The sequence below is a fragment of the Petaurus breviceps genome, unplaced genomic scaffold (genome assembly GCF_028583685.1).
Source record: "Petaurus breviceps papuanus isolate PSGF00001 unplaced genomic scaffold, PetGlider_PUasm1.0 151, whole genome shotgun sequence".
Classification (NCBI taxonomy): Eukaryota; Metazoa; Chordata; class Mammalia; order Diprotodontia; family Petauridae; genus Petaurus; species Petaurus breviceps.
The window spans coordinates 31,593,746-31,618,143 of NW_027185712.1; the positions used below are offsets into that span (position 1 = coordinate 31,593,746).

General features: G+C 35.6%; 1 long non-coding RNA gene across 5 annotated transcripts in view; it reads left to right on the top strand.

Annotated features, from left to right (window-relative positions):
* The window catches only part of LOC138152916 (uncharacterized), a 99,622-nt gene that overhangs the window by 6,488 nt on the left and 68,736 nt on the right, over positions 1–24,398 (top strand). For 2 of the 5 annotated variants that reach the window (XR_011166248.1, XR_011166229.1), the window contains exons 1-3: positions 13–157; positions 17,790–17,921; positions 18,244–18,453. This is a non-coding gene — a long non-coding RNA (uncharacterized lncRNA). Of the gene's footprint in view, positions 1–12; positions 158–17,789; positions 17,922–18,243; positions 18,454–21,614; positions 23,017–24,398 lie in introns of those variants that run through there. The other 3 variants (XR_011166240.1, XR_011166232.1, XR_011166230.1) reach the window with 3 other exon arrangements.

The following is a 24,398-nucleotide window of genomic DNA, read 5'->3' on the forward strand; positions in this document are numbered from 1 at the left end:
GTTGCCTTTTTTTTTTTTTTGAGTTAGGACTCCTGCTGAGCACTGCCAGGGGCCGGAGCTGCTGGGAGCGTGCTTCCAGGACGCTGGGTGGTTGCTGTGAGTGGGAGAGGAGGACCTTTGCCTGAGGTAGCCTGTTCTGTTTTAAAGGCTTGAAAATGTGGGTGCTTTCTACTTTATCTACCTGTGCCAATGTCATAACTACTCTGATGGCTTTCACTTTCTGGTTTTTGGACTCAGTCTTTTGGTATCTTAATAAATTTTCTAGTTTATTTCCCCAAATGGCAAACCTGACGTATTTTGTGATGGATAATTATATCAGCATATTTGTAATCTCTATAGGCATTGTGAATATGGCATTGCTGATACAACCTCCCAACATTAACTATTTTCTTCTCCTGTCATCTTTGTCTGTTTGATGAATGTAAGGTGAAACTTCAGAATTATTTTGATTTGCATTTCTCTTTTTATTAGTGATTCAGATCAGTCTTTTATTTGACTGTCAATAACTATCAGTCCTTCTTTGAAGCATTGTGTGTTCATATTCTTTGATCCCTTATCTATTAGAAATGACTGTGTGTGTATGTATGTGTGTGTGTTTTGGTCTCCTAGATATATTATATATCAGGCCTTTATCAGAAATGTTAGATAAAAATATTTTTTTCTGAGAGTTTTCCTTCTTAGTTGTATTGTACAAAACCTTTTCACTTTCATGTAATTCAAATGATATATTTAGATTTTTGTGAACCCCTCTGTTATTTAATTAAGAAGTCTTTAACTAGTCATAGCTATGAAAGGCACCTTACTTTGTTTTGTTCTAATTTTTTTAAATATGTGATCTTATATTCAGATCACATATCCATTTTGAACCTCCTGTGGTATACGATATAAGATGTTATGTAAACTGTATTTATGACAGACTGCTTTAGAGTTTTCACAGAAATTCTTGTGTAAAAGGGAATCATTTCCTTCCCCTTGCTTTATACTTTATGTTTTCAGGTTTTTCTAATTGGGTTATTGTGTTGTTCCCATTGATTGATCTTTAATTTTTAATCTATGCTAAGTAAGTTTGATGATTATTGCCTTATAATATGATTTGAGGCTATAAATGATATTTTCTCTAAATTCCTACTTCTAAAAATTAATACCCTTGACATTCTTTTATTTCTCCAAATGAAATTTAGTATTTTAATTAGCTCTGTAAAATACCCCCTGTGTAATATGACTAGAATAATGCTGAATCTCTAAATTAATTTAGTTAGTATTATTATATAAACAAAACTCAAACATGGACATCTGTCCAGTTACTTGTCATTCAAGTATTTTATATTATTTTTCTTAGTATTGAAAATATATTGATTGGGGGGTGGCTAGGTGGCTCAGTGAATAGAGCACCGGACCTGGAGTCAGGCAGACCTGGGTTCCGGTCTGGCCTCAGACACTTAACACATTCAAAAACCCTAGCTGTGTGATCTTGCGCAAGTCACTTAACCCCAATTGCCCTCCAAAAAAAAAAGCAAAAAAAAAAAAAAAAGAAAATGTATTGATTGGTTGACCTACAGCTATTTTGTGTTCTTTTTGGTATTTCCTTTTATATTTTTACTCGTATTTTATTTTTGTTTTTATACTTCTGCTCTTTTGAAGGTATTGATAATTTCAAAAAGCTTTCCTGACAATTTTCTTAAAATTTCTAAGTAAATTGTTATGCCCCTGTACTGTGGAATAATTTTGTTTCCTCCTTGTTTATGTTTCTTTCTTTAATTTCTTTTTCTTGTGTTTTTGATTTTAGTAGCACTTCTAGATTTATCAAATGCTGTAGAATGGTATACTTTTACTTTATCCCCATATTTTTTGAAAAATCTTCTAGTGTTTCCCTGTTGCATGTAATGCCAGATGCTGGTTACACCCCTTCTGCTTCCCCCACCCCCCAAAAAAAATTGACCTCTCTATACTTATTCTTTACCCTGGTTGCATACCTTAATTTTTAAAATAAATGTACTTCAATATATTAGGCTTCCTTTATAATCCTATGTTTTATTTTATGAAACATTACTCTGAGAAGGGGCTTATAAACTTCACTAGACTACAAAAAGCATATTTTATACAAAAGACTAAGAATCTCCTCTCTTTCTATGATTTTTCTTCAAAAATGAGTATTACATTTTGTCAGATACTTTCCTTGAATCTTTTACTATAATCATATAGTGTCATATATGTATATATTTTGTTTTTAGTGGGGAATTGATCAGGTGTCTCAGGAGCCCCTGCTATACCTTTTTAGAATGAATATTTTTATTATTATTATAATATTGAACCAACCTTATTTCCCTAGTATAAACATCATTTGCTCATTAATCAATTTTGGGGATTTGGGGAATTGGCTTGAGGTTTTTTTTTTTGCTATTATTTTATTTTAAAATATCATTAATATTAATTAGTGGTCTTGCCCTACAGTTTTCTTGTTTTATTCTTTCTTTTAGCATTAGAACTGTTTTCATCAAAAAAAATTATTAAAATACTTTATTTCTCAAATTCAGGAAATTTTTTTTTATAAATTTAGTGTTTATAACTTTTTAAACATTTGGCTTTATTAATTTGTATAGCTTTCTGGATCATGTTCCAAATATTCTTCAAAATGATTATTATTTCTACTCAGTGTTATTCTATTGCTACCATTGAGAGTTACAGAATACTGTTACTGTTTGGATTTTATGATACTGAATGAAGTCTTTCTAAAGAGGGAAGAGGAGAGAAAACTAATTTGGAATTTTCTGGTGCAGTTTGTGCACTTTAGTTGGAACAAAATCGTTGAACAAATAGCCAAGGCAGCTCAGGATATAGGCTCTGGAAATGAAAGGCTCAAGAAGTAGGGATGTGCTAAGTAAAAGGATTTGTTAGCAGCTGGGCATGCTATCCACAGCTTAATGGACCAGAGCCAGTACTAACAACCAATGAAGAAGCCAGGTAGAAACCAGGAACACAGTCAAATTAGTAGCAGATTGGTATAAAGGAATGAGATAAAGTCGGAGTTTTAGGAATCAAAACTTTGATACCCCATTAAAATTCCAAACTGCCACGCTTAATATTTTATTGGCAAACTTTTAAGCTAAATCTGTGTAGATAGGCCCTCCCCCGCATTTTCTTTAGAACTCTCTTCTGATGGAGAATTTCCATTGCTACTGCTGCCTTCATTAACTTTCACAGTAATTATAGACTCTTTGTAGAACTGGACAAGATGGAAACTAGTGGATTATGCATACTTCATGATTATACTTAAATCATCCCCTAGCCTTCTCTTTTTTAGGCTGAATGAACTTGAGTAGTTTAACTTTTACTCATTAATTTGATTTTTTTACAGTCTTTTAGTGATCATTGACTTTCCTCTAAATCTTGTCTAGTGGTACAGATTCCCAGTAGAAAACGGAGACAATTCACTAACAACTGGAGCCCTAAAGGTAAATCATATTAATGATCTTCCAAGGGAATGAGGAGAGAACAATTCTTCAATGGGAAAAAAATATTGCCAAGCAGATGAAAAATTGAAATATTCATCATTTTAAGTCTTGCTGAAAGTCTATCTATCTATCTGTCTACCTACATCTATATTAAAGACTGAACTTTGACTAGTACCTGATTCTAGATGTCAGTATGTGATTTTGTAGACTAAATCCTTGATCCTGCCTTGAAAAGCAAGACAGGTACAATTCAATAACAAGAATAATAACAACACAGTGCTTTCCATTTTTCTAGGTCTTTTCTTCCAGACACTTCTCCTAGATAGGTAGTATTAATACTGTTATCTCAGTTTTATAGATAATTAATATGAAGTCTGCAGAAAGTGATTTTTCCCCCAATCAATCAATAAGTATCTTACTAAGCTCCTACTGTGTTTCATACATAGGTGTTGGAGACACAAAGACAAAAAGAAATAAACAGCTGTTATTTCATAGGAGTTTTCATTACATTTAGCAAGACAATGCATACTATATACACATGTGTATATGTGTGCATTATATGTTCATGCATGTGTATATGTATGCATGTATGTGTGTATTTATATGTGTGTGCATGTATGTGTGTGTATATACATATACATACATACATACACACACACACACACACACACACACACATATATATATATATATATATATATATATATGGAGGCATGTGTATTGAGGAGAGTCTTCTAGCTAGTCCAGTTGATGAAATCACAGAAAGGGGCAAAGATGAGATATTAATGCATTCAAACAAAATTTTTAAAAATGGTCTATGCTGTGTTATGCCCCTGCTAAAGAGAGGTTCTCCTTGATAATATTAGAGAATAATTAGTTATTCACTGGACAAGAATAAGCAGCAGATTTAGTGGATTTTAACAAAATGGGGCACGTTTTCTAGATGTAGACACAGTGTCAGGGCAAGAAGAATCTTCAAGGGATGTGTCCTCTATAGAAGAGAAGTGAATTGACAAGAGATTGATTTGCATCTATTGTCAGACTATTTCAGATGTATTCACCATACACATTTAGGGATGTTGAGGCACAGGGTTATTATTAACTATTACTATTAACCTGGCTATGGTAGCCCACCTTGGGGATCCAACACTATCTTGTGAATACCAAGTTGGATAGGCAACCCACAAGAATTATATATAACTATATACAAAATAACAATAGAAATAGAGAGTAATTAAATACAAAGTAGTTAGAGATAATAGTAATTGCTTAGAGAACAGGAAAGATTTTGTATAATGGGTGGTGCCTGAGCTAAGTATTGAAGGAATCACGTGAGGAGAGAATGCATTGCAACGATGAGGGGCTCGCAGGCACTAAGGCACCTTCTAAGATGGAAGATGAAATGATGTGTGAGGAACAGAAAAAACAGTTTGGCTGAACTGTAGGGTTTGGGAAGGGGAGTAATGTATACCAAGCCTCAAAAGACAGATTTGTCCAGGGTTACAGAACTATTAAGGGTCAAAGTCAGGATGGATCCTGAGTCTTTGGACTTCAGTTACAATGCCAGTTTTTTTTTTGTTTTGTTTTAGCTTACATTGGTTTGTTTATAGTCCATAATGGCCTTTTCCTGAGCAGAACATTTTGTTTAAGACAGATGTTTACCCTTTAAAATAGAATGTGAACAAAACTCCTGTTCCTAATTTGAAGATTTTTATACATATCATTTCAGTTAGTTCTTGTCCTGATACTTCCAAAGAACTGCTGATTCCTCTTTAGGTTTCATCTTCCTCCTCTGTATAATGTTCAGGGTAGTTTTGATTACTTCCCCAATTATTTCAAGTTTTAAAGATTCTAGGCAGAGTGATTTAGTGGCAGGAGGCCTGAACTTGCAGGCAGTAGAGACCTGGGCTCCAATATCACTTCTGATTTTGCCTAGTATGTCACTGTAGCTAAGTTTAAGATCAAGAGTATTTTGAAGACAAGATCTTTACAAATTTAGTATTCCTTCAGTGTGTTTCTAAGCCTAGTAATTATTTCTTACATGTTTAGTTTTTAAATGCATTAATGTGCTATTTAATTCTACTGGAAATTATAATTAATTGAATATATTGACTAAATATTTCCTCTGCTTAATAAGTTTCAATGCCTCCCTATTGCCTATGGAATAAAATACAAACTTCTGTTTAAGTAGAGCTGGATTGTGAAAGTTTTAAATGCCAGTCTTTTGGGATGGATTTCATCCCTCACTGCCTTACTTGTTTTGCCCTATACATGACATTTTATCTCATATCTACATGCTTAGCACAAACTGTCACCCATGCCTAGAATTATCTCCTTGGGAAAATCATTAAAAATCTCTGTGCCTCAGTTTCCTCATTTGGAGTAGATGAGCACTTAATTCTAATTCTATGATCCCTAATGTCTCTTTCTTCACTTCAGCCTCTTGAAATGGAATAGCTAACTCTGTCAAGGCATAACTTAATATTCTGCTTCCTCCATAAGCACCTTCCTATTTGCCCCAGTTAATGCTCTTCTCACTCAGTGAAATTACATATAGTGTCTATGTATGGGTATGTATGTGTGTATGTTATTTCTCCCCAGTAGAATGTAAGTTTCTTTAGGAAAAAAGGCTGTTTCATTTTTTGTGTTTGTTTTCATAGTACCTATCTTAGTATGTGGGGGCAGGAGTTAATAAATATTTTTAAAATTGATTTTAATTGAAAAGATATTATAGGCCGCAATGTATAGGCTATTTCCTTCTTATAATTTGTAAACATTATAAGAATGAATCTGTGTAATGTATCACATACCCTCAAAAAAAGTAAATAGTGACTTTTTCTCTAGTAAGTAAAAAATAGCTTTATTTAATCTGAGCCATTTGTATATGTACATAATGTACATTACATTATATATATGTATGTTATATATATTTGTACATTATATACATGTATTGTACACTATATAATTACATAATTGTACATTATATACATTTATGTTATATACATTTGTATATGTACATAATGTACATTACATTATATACAAATTTGTATATGTACATAATGTACATATACATGTACATAATATACTCTAATAATTAATGACGAGAAATACTATTTCCTTAGTGTTTTATGGTACACAAAAGGCTTCCTTTTAAATAATTATTCATATAGACATACATTTATTAGGTATTCAGAAAATGTAAGAAGACTTTTAATATTAAATTAAATATTATGAATAATATGAGGTATCATGAATACTATTATGGTTATGTCTCAGGAGACCATGTTTTTTCTCTCTAGTTGAGGAGCTCGTTGGTCTCGTTCCATTTGTTCTACTCACAAAAGCTTTGGAGCAAAAGTAATGACATAAATCAGGGTAATGTTCCTGGGTGTGGGTCCTTGTGTGTTTTTCTTTCTAGTTGTTTGGACCATACTTCAAGAATGAGACAGTCATTTCCTGAGGAGATATCTTCCCTTAGAAACTGTAAAGGAGAAGGGATCACTATATCACCAATGTAATACCCATAGTGACTACTATGAATGTGCAGGTGTATTTCCAGGTTTGAATAACAAGTTGTAATAGACTCTCCTCTTTGACAAAACCAAGATATTTATTCATATACCAGAAAGCCAATGTGAATTCAGCATGGTAATAAAGAAGTTGGTACACATTACCAATGTAGAGAGCACTGCCATCCACAAGCCTTCTCTATGTCAGACCTCCACACAAACAAGCTTCCTTAGGCAAAATGCCCCTCTCTCGCCCATGCTAGCTGCCCTCTCTCTCTCTGCCTCCTTTCTCTCTTAGTTCCACCTCACTCTATTTTTTCCTGCTCCACCTGTTCCTGTTGTCTGTTCATGCTCTATTGGATAAACTCCTCCCAAACTGAGCTCCATGTGACTCGGCTATGGGCTGGGCCAGAGCTCAGAGCAGGTTACTTGGGCCTATTAAGGGGCAGGGAAAATTTCAAATTCCCTTAACAATATATTAACAATACAATAGCTCATATGAGGGATAAGTGATCAGCCAATTTTTCCCATGCTTCTGTTCTTTCTCAAGACTTACTACTCTGGAGGAGGATTTAGATGCCAGCAAGGATACATGAAACCTTGAGTTACCTCAACATACCCTTTAGGAATTTTGTCTAGCCCTAGGGTAGATGTCTGCTAACTCCCTATGGTATCACTTGTGCAGAAGCCCTGACCCTAGCATTTTGTCTTGCCTACACATAGAAGGCTTAAGCTGTCTGTTCTTGAAAGGAACTGTGAATGCCGAGCCCTTTGTTGTTCAGCTGTGTTCATCTCTTCATGATCCCATGGACCACATCTCACCAATATTGCCCATGTCATTTTCTTGACAAAGATACTGAAATAGTTCGCCATTTTTTTCCAGTAGATTAAGGCAAGCAGAGGTTAAATGACTTTCTTTGGGTCATCCAGCTAGTAAGTGTCTGAGGCTAAATTTGAACTCAGTTATTTCTGACTCCAGGTCCAGGGCTCTATTCCCTGAACCACCCAGCTGCCCCTAGAATTTTGTCTAACCCTATAGTATATGTCTTCTGGATCCCTTTGGGAGCACATGTGGAGAAGAACACCTAGGTTTTGGCTTGCCTGACCACAAAAGACTTGGAGTTATGAACACCAAGCCCTTTTTGAGTACTTATTGCTTTTTATTTCTATTTCCTTTTGAATATCATTTTAAAGGAACTATATACCATGCCTTTGAATAAATTCCAGTAAAAAAAAAAACAACAGCCAAACAAGAGGGATATGAAAAGGGGTAGAATTTAACTAGTTAATGGAGACACCACAAAACTTGTGACTTGATGAATCCATGTATATCCTGAAGCCGTAAAGTGATGACATGAGTACTGCCATGCATGAAAATGGCAGCACTGTGGAAGGGGCAGCCGCTGTGGTATGAGAGGTGGTAAGAGAGCCTAACATTAGCCAAGTGTACCCTCTGATGGAGGGGAGAATGTGGAACTGGTAGCACAGACCTCACAATGTTTGGTCATTATTACTGAGCAGTATCAGGAAACAAGTCAACAGCACTCCCTGAAGGTTAAAATTATTTTTATTATGAAAGATAACCAAGTCAACACAATCCCCTGGCAACCATAGAACAGCAAAGGGACTCGAGGAAATGCCCCAGAATGTGGTGAATTTATGGGAAGACATGACCAAGGATGACACAGGAATGGTAGGCATGAATGGGCTATAGTCTGAATCACTGGAGAGAATACAGACAAAGATGAAATCACAGATCCATTGGAGAATGAGATATTAGAAATCTTAGAAACCCTGATCCATAGACAATATAGAAAATGTTTATAAAAATTTCTCTCATGTTCACCTAAGGTTATTAAATAGCAGGTTTATAATGATGATACAGTACAAAAACCAAAATACCTAGTTCTGGAAAGAGAGGGCTTCCATACGTATGTTCTATATCTCCATCTATAAATGTAAGCTTCTTAGGAGTAGAGATTGTTTCATTTTTTAAAAATCTGTAATCCTAGAAGACCTAGACCACTGTTATATAGTAGGTACTTAATAAATGCTTGCTGATGGGCCAGTTGATTAACCTAGGTTTAATTCTTTCCTCCGATTTTTACTATCTATGTGAACTTGGGCAAATTATTTCATTTAATTCATCTATTAAATGAAGCCTCTGAATTCTCTTGGAACTCTACACCTATGAATATATGAAAAAGAAAAGGATAAGACAAACATGAGAGAAAGGAAAGAGACAACTAAGAGTAAAAGAGAGAAAATAAACCTTGTCATTTTGAGCTACATGCAAAATGAGGGTTGGTTCTCACTAATATGACTTTTTCTTTTAAGGACACTGGTTTTCAGTATGGGAAGTAAGGTTATCAAAGGTTAACCACGAATCTTTTTTTTTTTTTTTTTTTTTTTTGGGGGACAGGAGTTATGTAACTTTTCCCCGGTTACATGGCTCGTTTTTTTGTTTGCGTGTTAAGTGTCTGAGGCCAGAACCGAATTCGGGTCCTCCTGACTCCGGGGCCAGCGCTTTACTCACTGTGCCACTTAGCCGCCCCTTAACCACGAATCTTATGCTTCTACTCCTTACATCTTCAAGTTCATTCAACCTCTTCTTCCTCAACCTTCCATATTCCACAAAGGAGCCACTGTCATTAACGTCTCATCTTTTTTTTTTTCCCTTTATGGAATAAATGATAATTAAATTCATTGTAAATCAATAAGATTAATCATTTTGCCTGAAATAACATTTTGCCAGAGCTCTTTTTTTTTTTTTAGGAGTTCTTTGCAGAGCTGACTGCCATAGTTCTGTAAGGTGGAATTATCATTCTGAAAACCAACAACAGACATCTTAAAATGTTTAGATAAATTGATTTTTTGGCGTTTGTTTCTGTAGCTGTCTTTGAATGTGTTCCAAGTTTCATCTGGGTCCCAGATAAAGCCTTTGGGGATATGAAGAAAAACAGCAAATGAGTAGGAATAGATTAACTCATAGAGGAAAAAAGTGGGGGAAAAGTATCTCTAAGAGAAGTTCATAGAGAATGTGTTAAACAAGTTGATCACATAAAGAGAAAACTGAATATATTATTAGTAGAAAAGATAGGAAAAGATTTTAGATAAGCTAAACAATTTTCCTATGAAAAAAGCAATATAGGAGATAAGCTGTTGGTATAGAAAGTAAATGTAAGGAAAAAAAAAGATAAGTTACTGATTATCTGCTCCTGTCATAGTAAGGAAATAAGACTAATGTAGCCCCTAAATGGTCCTTTAGCAATTTTATGGGAACTAAAAGATCAAATAATCCCAAATAGTCATGAACAAGAGATCCCTGATTACATGTTTTCCTTATAGTAGAGATCTGGAAGAAAAGATGAAAAGCTTAGGAAAGGAAATAACAAGTGTTCTTAAACGGTTATAAATTTTTTTGCAGAACATTTTGCTTCTTCTTTTGGTCAATAGCTTGACAGCTTGTATGTGCACACCATAGCCCTGGTACTGTACACTCTGTCACTTCACTGAAGTCTTCCCCTGCTTCTCTGTGTTTTCCACATTCATCAGTAACCCCCTACATTTATGTAGCATTGTTTGTCTAGACATTTCCCAATTGATGAGCATCTACTTCATTTTCAATTCTTTGCTACTATAAAAGTGCTGATCTCAATATATTTTTTTGTTTATTAGTTTTTCTGGAAAAAGAAGTCTAATATGCAGGTCTAATGAGGACATTTACCTGCCACTAAACGTTCAGTGACTGTCGCTGCCTGCAGGAAAAATATACAAACTCCTCCACCTGGCATCTAACACTTTTTAGAACGTGTTTTCAACCTATCTCCCCAACCTCATTTCCTTTTATTTTTTTTCACTTCTGTGTTTGAACAAAACTGTTTTGCTAGCCCTTCCTTGGTTTCTTCCTACTCTTTATTCGTTTGTTCCCTCCCCATGTTTACAATGGATTCCTACCTCCTCTCTGCTGAAATCTCTCCCTTCCTTTGAAGCCCAGTTCAGAAGCTTCCTTCTCCAGGAGTGCTTCTCTTTCTGCCGCTCATAGAAGAAGATGAAGAGGAAGAGCAATCAATCGCATAATTTCCAACTGGAAGAACCAGGAAAAGCTCATGAAAGGAGAGAGTCTTGTGCTATAGTTTGAAGTATGCAGAATAGATAGAATCAATGGATAGAAATTCGAGGGAAGAAGCATTGAATGTTCAGGGAAAGATGTAAAGCCAAGACATAAAGGGGAGGGGGGAAGTGCTCTTTTGAATGCCTCCTCTTTTTCTTGGGAAAACGATATCTTTTCTTATTATTGTATCATTTGCTACAAGATTGCAAGGGAGGAAATACGATTTGAGTATACTATATTCAGGAATATATTGAGAGTACCATGGGTGAGGAGTTAAAGTAAGATGTTAGAAAATATGTCAAACACACAATATCAAGTAACCCAAAGAATGGAGATATGGCACTAGGCATTTTTACAATTATGACCATAACTGCATATTCATACAGCTGCAAATATGGGCAGGGTCATTTGTACCAAAAACAATGCCATTTGGTCCATAAAATGCAGACCTCATCAATGGTAAAAGCCATCTGTTTGTGCTCTGCTCTACTCTAGGTGGCTTAACTTCAAGATTTTCTGTATTCCCCATCCGCTCCATTCTCCTCAGTGGCTAGCTTTCTTTTGGCGTTGCTTATTGATATCATTTCTACTCATCTATTACCCAAGACTTAGTATTGGAGACTGGAGTTCTCCTTTGCTTTTAACACCTCTCTTTCCTCTTTTTTTTGACTTACAATAGGGCATTCCTGAACTAGTCTCAGAGCTTCCCCAGGAATTGGGGCAAAGTATAGTTTGTGTTTCCATGGCTCAAAAATCAGGCAGGCTGTGATGCTTTGTCACATATAACAGAAAACAACTAAGAAAACAACATTGAGGCTTGATTCAAGACATCCAGGAGGGTACTGATGACACTCTTTAGATAGAAATTACAGTCCTAAAAATAAGGAGACTTTGTCAGGGTCACAGGTTAATTATTGACTAAGTTAACATTAAAATCTTCCTTAAAACGAAATGGCACTTAGGGTCCAATTTGTGAAGGGGCTGTATGACCTCTTCAAGGATGAACTGATCTTCATGGTAACAGTGACCATCCTTCCTATCTTTGTACAGCAAGAAATAAGAACTGCAATTCTAGCAAAGGCGAAATCTACCCACATAATCAAACAATTAACAATAGATTAGTATACTATATGTAGATGAAGAAGAATAATAACTTATATTTATATGTTATATATATTTATATTTACTTTGGGCTGTTGAGTGGCACAGTGCATAACATGCTGGGCCTGGAGTTGGGAAGACATCTCTCTGAATTCAAATCTGGCCTTAGACACTTACTAGCACTGTGACACTGGGCAAGTCACCTAACCCTGCTTGCCTCAGTTTTCTCATCTATAAAATGAACTGGAGAAGGAAATAGCAAAGCACTCCAGTATCTTTGTAAAAAAAAAAAAAAAACCCAAATGGGATCATGAAAAATTAGACAGTATTGAAATAAGTGAATGACAACAATAATACAGGACTGCAAGATTAACAAACTACTTTTTACACATATCTCATTTGACAATCCTGCAATATAACATTATTATTATTATTACTATAATTTTACAAAGGCTGAGAGTTTAAATAATCTCCTAGGATTCTCACAGTTAATAAATGCAAGATTTGAACCAAGGTCTTCTTGACTCTGGGTGCAGCTTTCTATGCCCTTCCCTCTATAGTAAGCTGCTTCTCTAACCTCTGCGAAATGAAATTAAGCAGGGAGGGGGAGAAAAGGGTTAGACCTTGAATGACTTTCGCAGAATTGTTCTATTGTTTGAGGGCCTCAGTCAGTCTGAACACTTTACCCAAAGCTTCCTGACCAAGGGACCTCAAAGTATAAGGAAATGAAGTGAGGTGGGAAAAAATTTTCAGTACTGTAGCCACTGGGATAGTGAGGGGATTTGAAACTATCCCATGTGAAAAAAATATTGGGGGACATGATGATAGTCTTTAAATATTTGAAGGAATATCACTAGAAAGAAGGATTTGACTTATTTTGCTTGACCCCAGAGACTGGAACTAGGAGCAATGGGTGGAAATTAAAAATAGGATTATTTCTAATCATTAAAAAAAACACCTTATCAATTAGAGTTAAACAGAAGTGGGGGGGCATCTGGGTGGCATAGTGAATAGAGAACTGACCCCAGAGTCCGGAGCACCTGAGTTCAAATCCAGCCTCAGACACTTGACACACTTACTAGGTGTGTGACCTTGGGCAAGTCACTTAACCCCAATTGTCTTGCCTTCCCCCCTCTAAATATAAGTGGGCAGGGGTCACTGCCTTGGTAGGGAGTGAGTTGTTCTGACAGTCTTCAAATATTAAATAACCACTTATCATGGATGATGAAAAAAGGATGTCTGCTCAGGAATCATATAAGCCCAGAATCCCTTCCAATTCTGATATTTTGTGATTCTAAGAAAAATGACTTGGTTTTCCATTTGTATCCTTTATCCCTGTGATTTTTGAGGGTACACATTCCAAACTGTTTACATAAAATGTTTGGCCTGAATTTCTCCCTTCTTTTTGTATCGATCCACAAAGATTTAGAGAAATAGGAGAAGTTGTTAATAACCTGGACTTGACAGAATCAAGAGAGTAAAAATGAACAGACCCCCAAAACTTTCCTTCCCTATTCCAGATGTTACTTATCCAACCCCCAGAGGAAACATTGTAAGGAGTATGAGCCAGGTTGACCAAATTTATATGAGAAATGAAAAAAAACCCAAATCCACATCAACACACTTTATGACAAGCAGCTTTGGGAAAATGGGGTTAGAGTGGCCTAATCATAGCAAATATTCAAAAAGTAGTACTAGTACCATCACCAGAGGAGGCCACCAAGGAGCAAAGGAACCCCGGGAATAGTGTAGCAAGAATGCTCTGATGCACAACAGCTGGATCTGCCTGCCAAAGAAATGGAGGCCAGAGACCCCCACCTCCCACCTCTCCCCACTAACACCATCCCACCCCAATCTTCCAGTCCTTCTTGAAAGCAACCCTGTGAATCCGGGCTTCAGGTTTCTATAAAGTGAGTTTTTCCATTTCCCTTGATTCTGAAATGTGATCATGTGGAGTCTGATCTAAGTGAAGTTACTGGCAGCTTTGAATGCTGAAGTGACTCTGCGTCCCCAAGGATGGGCCAGCTCTCTGAACCCTGCACAAATGAAGCCTTTGGAGGGAGTTTTAGAAATACAACAAACCCTTTGAAGCGCTTTCCTGATTCTTCATAAGCCTGTGCAGAGGAGACATTATACTCCTTACCTTTATGGAGAGGCAGCTGCAGGGAGGAGCTCTCAAGTGATATAATGCAGAGAAAAGGGAATTTGGCATTTAAGAGTACTGTTTATAGAAAGATATAAACCATGGCAAGTCAGCCTCTGAAGCATGATTAAGAGCAATTACTTCAAGCTGCTTGATCCATGCACCACACTCCAGGAAAACAGAAGACTTCATGAGGGGGCAGGGGTTTCCTTGGAAGGTCAAAGAGCTCATTGGGATAGTAAGTCTGTCATATTCCAGCATCTGCAGGATTTTTCTTCTAAATCAAAATAAGTGTACTTCATTGTAACTGGTACTGTTTCTGGTGATTCTGAGACTCTGACACTGCTTGAATTCCTCTTCTATAAGGACTGGGAAGAATGATTATATGGCTATCAAATATTTGTTCCCTGTCCAGCATACTCTGTCCTGATGGCCCTTGCAATAATCCAATAGTAGCAACTATTGAGGACTAAAAGAGTCTAAAAAGTGTTGATCTGTACATAGCCTGGCATATAGTAAAGCTTCTTGATCAATGTACCACATCCTGGGAAAACAGAAGATTTCATAAGGTGAAACCCTGTGCTAGATGCCTAGGATGAAAAGATGAAAATGAAAAAGTCCTAACCAAGGATAGCAAAGGCTGATTTTACCATGAAGACTTGAGAAGTTTGAGAAAGACACATGGTGACAGTAGTGTATAGTGAATAAGTAGAAGGTTTAGCTGAATGATTTTAAGAAATTCAATTTATTAATACTCTTGTCCTGGCAAAAAGGATATTGTAGTTCAAGTTTTAGGGTACAAGTCAATAAGAAAAGTTTTATTGATTCTACAGTCAACGGGGAGAGACACTAGTTGACTCAGAGAGCAAACCTTTGTAAATGAAGCAGACTTGTCTCTATGAATAAAATGAAGAAGTAAGCATCAAGGATATTTAATCTGGGTTATGAATTCTTGCTAAGCACAAGGTAGCAAGGTGCCATATAGAGAAAGATGAACAGAATATCCTGTTCTCAGAAAGGGGTTTTGTAATATCTTATAGCCTAGTTTGTCATTGTGAGAAGAACACTCATGATAACATATAACAAAGATCTTAACTTAGGGGTTTGGATTTAAAGGAGGGAGTGTCTAATAATGAAAAAAATATATATGCTTTACATATAATGAATATATATTATACATATAATGAATATCGACATACTTTCTCTGTATATGTATATATAGATAGAGATAGAAGTATAAAGTTATAGTCTAATAATGATAACTTTTAACTTAGCTTTCATAGCAGGTAGGCATAGGAGTAAATCCAAACACAAAGAAGAGAATGTGTTTCTCAATTTATACTGAGATGGAGACTAGTTCTAAAATGGAATTACTCTATTTTCAAGGGAAAATAAAGAGGCCCCCTCTCTCTGCCTCCTCACTCTTAAGTAATAAGTGAATGTTATAAGTTATTTCCAAAAATCACATTTTAAAGACATATGGTTTTTATGGATCGATGACCTCACTGATGTGTGTACTTCCCTAACTAGTGCAGATAACAACCCGCTCATACCTTCTCATCTTGTGCATTTTCCTGTCCATGTCTTTCCATAAATCCACCATATGGAATATATCCAATACAGCACTGGCGCCTTTCTCCCAGGTCTTTTAACATTTCATGAATGCCAGCGAAACCCTCAGCCTCTCCATTTCTTGCTCTTCTAACAGGACCAATCTACTTCTCTCCCTGATATTCCAAATTATTGTGTGCAAGTCGTCATTGATAAAATGCTGCACAAACTTGCAAAACTTTCCATGGTCTTTTATCTCACCTCTCTTGTTTCTTCTCAGATAATGGTGTTCTGAAATTTACAATCCTGTAGTCACCTGGAGATTATTGATGTTAAAAATATAGACTTTCATGACAGTCAACAGTTTAGGATGATTGAAAGCACAGCCTAAGTTCCCCAGATAGTATCCAGCCCACCCTTCTTTTCTTTTTCAGTTGTTATCTAACTCAATATTCATTTGTTGTACATGTCTACAATATATTTGTACTGATATCTTCATTTAATGGGTTGCATTTCCACTTGCATTTCATAATATGGAAGATATGAATGCATCTTTCATATAGATTATCCTTTGTGGATTGCAGAGCTAATCTTGATGACCCAGGACACAGATAGATAAATTAAATGATTTAAAACAAATCGTATTAAATTCTTATTTTAGGATTTAAATATCTGTTATGACTAATAAAAAAATGAAAATTAATTTTCCTGAGAAAGGGTTTTCATTTTTGAAAATTTTATTAGATCCTGAGATCTCAATCAGATATTGGTTTATATAACCCTGGAAGTCTAATAGTATCATGGTCATTGTCATTAAAGGAAGAAATACTAAAATGGCCTTACTCTCAGCCTAGCTTCTATAGCCATTTTGGCGATTATTTCTTCAGATGCTGTGGCCCTTGCCTCCTTAGAAGTCACAAATACTGAAAATCTGAATGAAAGGAAGCTTTTGCCACCAAAGTCCTTGTCACCGACAAGTGGTGTGACATCAGAATTGGATGTGCTCCTACCAAATGAAATACCAGCAAAGGAGATTCATTCCCATCTGCTTTGTTGCTGCACCCTAAGAACCACTGGGTCTTTCCATCTGACTTGCTGCTAAATCTTCCTATATGTGGTGTCTCCCTCTATTAAAATCTGAGTTCCTTGAGAGCAATAACTGTCTTGCTTTACTATTTATATCTCCAGTCTAGTGTTTTTCATATAGTTAGTACTTAATTAATGCCTCTTAATTGATTCATTAAATCACAAATCTTTTTTTTTCATTTTAAGCAGTTGATTTTTTAAAATCAAGGAATTATTATTTTTTTTAAGCAATCGGTGTTAAGTAACTTGCTCAAGGTTACACGGCCAGTTATTTCTGGATGTGGTGCTAAATTATCTGCGCCCAGATTAGATCCCAGGTCATCCCGATGCTGGAGCCAGTGGTCTTACTCACTGAGCCACCTGGCCGCCCCTAGGGAATTAATTTTTTAAAGTCCTAAAAATGACAAAAAAGAATAGGTAGTGCTGATATTAGTGGTATTAATATTAGTAGCATAGTAAAAAAAAACATTTGTAAAAAAAATTTTCATGACCAAAATTAATCTTTCATAACATTTTTTCCTTACTCTTACAGAGAGAAATGAAACCAAATTGGATGAAAAAACTATGATTTATTTTTTAAAGTCATGTACAAAATGTCACATTCAAGAAGTTTAAAAAATGTTTCCATGTCGTCATCCAAGTATTCAAGTGCAGGGGTTATTTTAGATTTAAGTATAAATGAACCAGCTGCCAATATTATATATTTGCTTTTTAAATGGAAATGAAAGATTTTGTAGGTTAAAAAATAGTTGCTAAAGGTCATTGGCTCCAAATCATATCTTGACCTTTAGCTTTAGGATGGAAGAAAACAATAATCTGTTTGTTTTTTTCAGGTCCTGAAAGGCATAACACCAGGAGGTCCAGCCGTCTTTCCAAAGTGGATTTCAATTAGTCTTGTTGCGTCACTTCTATTGAATTTGGAATCAGGCTGAGGAAAGTCTATGTTCCATCTGTCCTGTCCAGAGGTATGGTACTTGATTTCAATAGGGCTTCCTTTGTACAAGCTGTCTCTTACGTTAGAAATACCCTTCATTCTCACTTCTATCTTTTGGAATTTCTAGCTACTTTCAAGGCTTTTTCAGGTGCCCTCTCCTTCAAAGGTCTTTCCTGTCCTTCCTACCCACCCTGATTCTTAGCATCCATTCCACTGAAATAACTTTGAATTTGGTTTATGTATACTTTGTCTTTGCTAATTTTTGTATATTTGCTTCTTCCAGTAGAATCCCTGCTTCTTGAGGTTAGGGCCTGTTTTATTTAATTTAAACTTTTTTTTTTTTGTTTCCCCAGTGACCGACAAGGAACCCGGCACACATCAGACACTTAATAAATGCTTTTTTAATTTCACTGAATGCTCTTCATGTAGAACATCCTTGGTTAGACATAGACTGTATAAAGGATGAAAATCAGAACTTTGTTTTCATGTTATAGGAAGAAAATGAACACGAATTGTCATCACAAAGAAATTCTCCCCGTGGAACAACTCTTGTTTAATATGAGGTGTGTGATGGGGGTAGTGTTGCCTTTGAAGTGGTTTATTTTCTGCTGCTGCTGCTACTGCTCAAGAAGTCAATAACTAGGCTTTAGTGCTTGTGGATTTGCTTTAGCTTGTACTTCAATAGGGTTCAAATGCCCTATTGGCCTTCTCTAAGATTTAGATTGTCACTGCACGCATTGCTAACTTTGCAAATGGTCTTCTCAGTTAAGCTCAATTGGAACTTTATTTTTGACGCTAGTGAGTTAACACTAGTTCTGTTGGCAGTCATAGAATCATTGGGTAAGAAGGAAACTTAAGAAATTGTCTGTCCCTTCCTAGTGAGTTTAAACCATCTCAGAGAGAAGAAAACCTATACTGTTTTGGAAGCTCTTTTGACTTACATTTGATATTGATGATAATAACTCACTCTAATTACACCGTTGAATTTATAATATTTATAATATAAGCAAAAATATGATGGTTGGGAATTCCCAGAATTGTATCCACCTTACCTCCTGTGTCACCCTACCTTCATATCTCCTATTTTTTTTTTAGCCTGCTATAACTACTGGTCATGATTATAGAGGCAGCTAGGAAGCACAGTGTATAGGGGGCTGGACTTGGAGTAAGGAAGAACTGAGTTCAAATCCTGACTCAGGCACTTATTACTTGTACAGGGATGGGCAAATCATTTCAACTTTGTTTGCCTCAGTTGCCTCATCTGTAAAAGTTAGATAATAACAGCATCTGCTTACCAGAGTTGTTGTGAGGATCAGATGATATGATTATATTGCTCTTTGCAAAGTACTATGTAAATGCTAGTTATCATTTTTTTCATCATCATCATCATCATCGTCATCCAGTTTAATTAGAAACCCAGTCTTCTATAGAATTCATAAAATGATGTGTAACTCAGTTGAGTTCTGGACTATGAGTCTTGGGATAAATGGAAGGGACAGCTATAAGTAACCTGGAAGAAAATTCCTTCCTTTACTTTTTCCAGACATTACAGCAGAACGTAGAGTTTTACATTGGTTGGCAAAAAATATTTCCCTGTGATTTCAGAGAAGAGGTGGAATTTTAAATATATTAATTATATTTTATATATAATTATATATTTGTTATATATTATATAATTGTATATTTATATATAATTTATATTATATAATTATAAATTTATTTATAATTAAATATATTAATAATAATATATCCAGTGAAACAGCGACGAAATGACAGTAAAAATAGCTAATATTTATTTAGCTTTTTATGGTTTACAAAGTGCTTTGCATTTGTTTTCCCACTTGATCATCACAAGAACCCTGTACGATAGGTTCTATTATTATACTCATTTTACAGATGAAATGAGGTCTTTCTGTCTCCAGTTCCAGCACTCTGTCCACTATGCCAACCTAGCTGCTGCATGTTTGGTAGGTATAATACTGGATATAATAGGAAGCCAGGGAGATCTCAGTTCAAATCTGACAGGCACTAGCTGGGTAACTCTAGGCAGGTTAACTAACCTCTGTGTACCCCAGGCATCAACCAAGAACATTATTAAATCATACCTTTGAAGGAAGGCATGAAATAGTTGGTACTTCTATATTAGTATATACTGAATCCTGAGTATAGACTGAGAGTTCCCACAAGTCTTTAAACTTAATTACATATTTCATAGCCTTCATAAGACATCTCCATTTTCATATAGTCTACCAGTGTACTTGTCTCTCCTTCCTAATCCACCTTCATAGACAGGCATGAATGTCAGCTTCCTTTGAATCCCAAGAGATTAAAGAGTTTGGTTATGGTAACCGAATAGTTCCAGCACATCAGTCCTAAGTTAGAGGGGATTGGTGGAATGTCATAGGAAATGACTACTATATCCCTCTACTCTAGTTTGGAAATTCCATCGGGGATTTAATATTTCATAAATTCTCCTAAGATTACTTGAGGACAAAACGCTTAAAATCCACAGGTGTCACTTTTTATTTTAGTTGAAAGAGTAGAGTTCAGAAATTCAGATATGTATAAGCACTATAAACATGTTATACCATGGTCTATCTGGTTCAGTACTCTGTGAGAATGATACCAAGGGGCAGACTGAGATCAGGAAATCTCTGCAGGTGAGTTACTGGCTACATATGTAAATTTAAGTTAGAAAAGATAATCAAGAGGTTGGCTAGGTGGCACAGTGAGTAGAGCACCGGCCCTAGAGTCAGGAGGAGCTGGGTTCGGATCTGGCCTGAGACACTTAACACAAAAACTAGCCATGTGACCTTGGGCAAGTCACTTAACCCCAACTGCCCTCCAAAAAGCAAAAAAAAAAAAAAAAAAAAGAAAGAAAAGATAACGAAGAGAATATGAATTCATCTTCTATGTTAACCTCTTTCACAATTTTCACAAAAAAATATTTTTGCCTAAAGTAAAAGAAAAGACCTCAATTGAATGGGTTTATAGAATTGTCCATCAATCAAAGTGACTTAAAAGGAAGTCCTCTGATCTCACTGAAGTGTAATTTATGTAACTTAGAAAAAAAAAGATTCTGCTAAGCCAAATCATATAAAATTTTATTAATACACTGATATGGTGTACTAGCTTATTATGAGTTGGAAATCAATGTTATCTAACTGGATGCTCCATATATCTCCTTAATAATCTGCTATGAAAATAGAGCTCATGCAGCAGTCCATCACTTTAATTTAATTAAGCTCATTTGATTCTGTAAATCATACAATTCAGTCATTATTGATTTTTTTTGAGCCACTCCTGAACCTTGTCACTTTTCTTAGAAACTGATAAAAGTAGCAAAACTGGTTTCTTCTTTTTTTCATGATGGTTGTTTTCTATTGCCCTCAAGTTGTTTTATGATCTGCAAAAACATTAATTTGTTGATATTTATTGTTAAAATTATGAGTAGGTCATAAAAAGACAATTTATTTCGAATTAATGACAAAAGAATACAATTATTCTGACCACATCCTCAAGAGCCACAATTCTGCCGTGGGCTTTTTAGCAGTTTTAGGACAGTAGAGGAAATTCAATTAAAGAACATTTAATTTTGAAAAGTGCTCTCTCTCTCTCTCTCTCTCTCTCTCTCTCTCTCTCTCTCTCAGGGGGAGGTGGTCTTCTCTTTTTTTCAGTTCAATTTGCCTTGTGTCTTCTTGATTCCATGCCTTTCTTTTCCCAGGTTGAATTCCTACTTGACTTTTAAAGCCCATTTCCATCTATAAGATCTTCCTCAATATCCCCAATCAGCAACAACAGGCCCTCAATTCCATTTTTCTACTTGAAATAGCATTTTGTTCTTAATGAATTTGATATACAATATTCTGTGCTCTGTCTTTTTTTTCTTCCCTCTTACTAGACTATAAGGTCCATGAGGACAAATAACATCTCATTTAAACATAATACCCAAGGGAACTTATTCAACAACTTTCATATATTGATCTATAGACAGCAGATGCTTAATAAATATTTGTTGAATTAATTTATGACCTTATAATGAATGATGGACCTATTGAAAGATCTCCCTAGCTTACTTTCTGACATAGCTCAAGTGCTATCTCCTATGAGAGGAATTTTCTGATCCCCACAGTTGGAGGGCCTTTTTCAATTACATTAGTTTCTCTATATTTGTCACACATTATGTCTATTCTATCAAGGAGTAATATAACCTCCTTGAGGCCAGACATTCATTCTTTTTTTTCCTCCCCTTCCCTTCCCACTATGCTGTGTATTATTTCTTGCCAAACTTCACTCATCAGATGAGGTATGTTGGCAAGAAATATATTCAGTAGACCCTTGAACATTTTTAGTTTAAAAAATTAGAATATTATTGTAATTTTAAAAACGTATATTTTCATGCCATTATTAGCACAAAAAGACCTCAAATGGCAAAACCTTCCCCAGTATTCAATCACTATTCTCAGTGTATTATCTGGAGAAAATAGAATGTATTTTTGGCAATATTTGGATATATAATTGCAATTTTGGATAAATGCTTAGGTATCAGAGTAATTGGCAAAATTGAAATAGCAAAGATTAAGCATGAAACTTAAAGTGTAAAGAAGAGAGACATTATGGTACAATGGAAAAGGAATGTTAGACTCAGAAGTCAGGAGGCCAGGATTCAAATCTTGCCGCCAATATTTACTAGCTGTGTGATCACAGACAAGACATTTAAGTTCTTGTAACCTCAGTCTTTTCAAGTAAGGTTACCTTAAGGCATCCTGTGTGGGTACTGTAGAAAGACTAATAGATTTAGAGTCATGGGACCTGAGTTCAAATCCTGACTTGGCTCCTTTTCTTGTTGTGAGACCCCAGACAAGTCATTTAAACTCATTTCCTTCATATGTAAAATGTAGTTGAACTAAATTTCCTCCTAGTTCTATGCTAGCTCTCAATCTATGATCCTATGAAATGTGAGATATTCCCCAGAAGGAGTAAAGGTTTAGGAAACTATTTTTGTTGCGTAGAAAAAAAAAACAACTAAGGATTTTTCCCCCCAAGAAACTGCAAAGTTGTTTACTTGGGGGCCAATATGATTTTGATTACTTTTGAAACAGAAGATTCAAAAAAAAGACCTGGATTGATACTATTAAAATTCAACTTTTATTGTTGGCATTATAGTTTTAAAAAATCAAATATTAAAATTGACTACCTACTGTCTTCCTTATACAAATATCTTTGTCATTTTGCCTTTAATTTAATTTTCATTTCTGTGGAGCTTATTAACTGTTTTACATGGAAAACCCACAAAGAACTTCCAGGTACTTCATCTACAAAGAAAAGTCAAGACACTAAAATTATTTTATGCAGATCACACAGGTGCCTTTAAAGTTGAATGTTACAATTTGCTTTTAGAAAAGCTGAGCCACTTAGGGGCTTAGTAACAGGATTTTAGAAACATTTATATCATGCATTTTATTTGCCTTGGCATTAAAATGAAGAATTACATTGCTATTCTTTTCAAATGGGGGTGGTTGTTTTCAGGGAAGATGCTGTAAGAGTTCATGCTATCGTTTTCCCATGATTTTCCTGTGGGAATTATTCTGGTTTTGGTTTTGCATGATTTGTAATTACAGAGGCTGACTGGTTCCCTGATGGTCCAACTGAATTCTTTTATCCTCCCTGGGATTCAACCTCTAATATGCAATGTGGAAAAAAATACATTAGGGTTTTCATTTTCCTAAAGTAAACCAAATGGTTGCATTAAAAAGCAAAACAAAACAAACTTGTTGAGCCAGGGCTAATTTTACAGAACCTTGCAACAGGCTAGTTTCACAGAATCCCAGAGTTACAGAATTTTAGAGTTGGGAGGAATCTCATTACCCATTTAGTCTAACACTTCTCCGAAAAAAAAAAACCAACAACAACAACACTATAACCTCCCTGATAAGTGGTTGTCAATCCAGCCTTTGCTTTGGAGGTTAGTTGTCTGAATGATATTGTGTCTTTCCTTGTCAATGAAAGCAAGAAACTAGGGAATTAGGGCACTTGAACACAAATAGGAAACTGAATGATGATGGGTTGGATGCTCAAGTGTACAGTAATTGATTCCTGCCATTTTTTTCTTCCTAAAACCACTGTCCTTTCTCTTGGTTGTACCTGTGCCAGAGGTTTTAGTATCAGACAAAGTCCTGTGTACGTTATTAAGTTTCAAAGACAAAAAGTGGATAAGAAAATAGGGCCACATTGAGATGAAAAATAACCAAGGACATCTCAGAGGGGCAAAGATAATACCATAGGAGGTCACAGGGCCATATATACTAGACCTAGAGACACCAAGGTTTCAGGGAGGCTCTAAGACAACACAAAAAATACTTTCCCTTATTGAGACTAAGCATGCTTCTTTCTGATACTGTATAAAGACACAGAAAAACGAGTTTTGCTGGAATCAAAACTGAAACATTTTCAGTCAATTAACAGAACAATCAGTAAAGATTTATTAAGTACCTAATTATATGTCAGG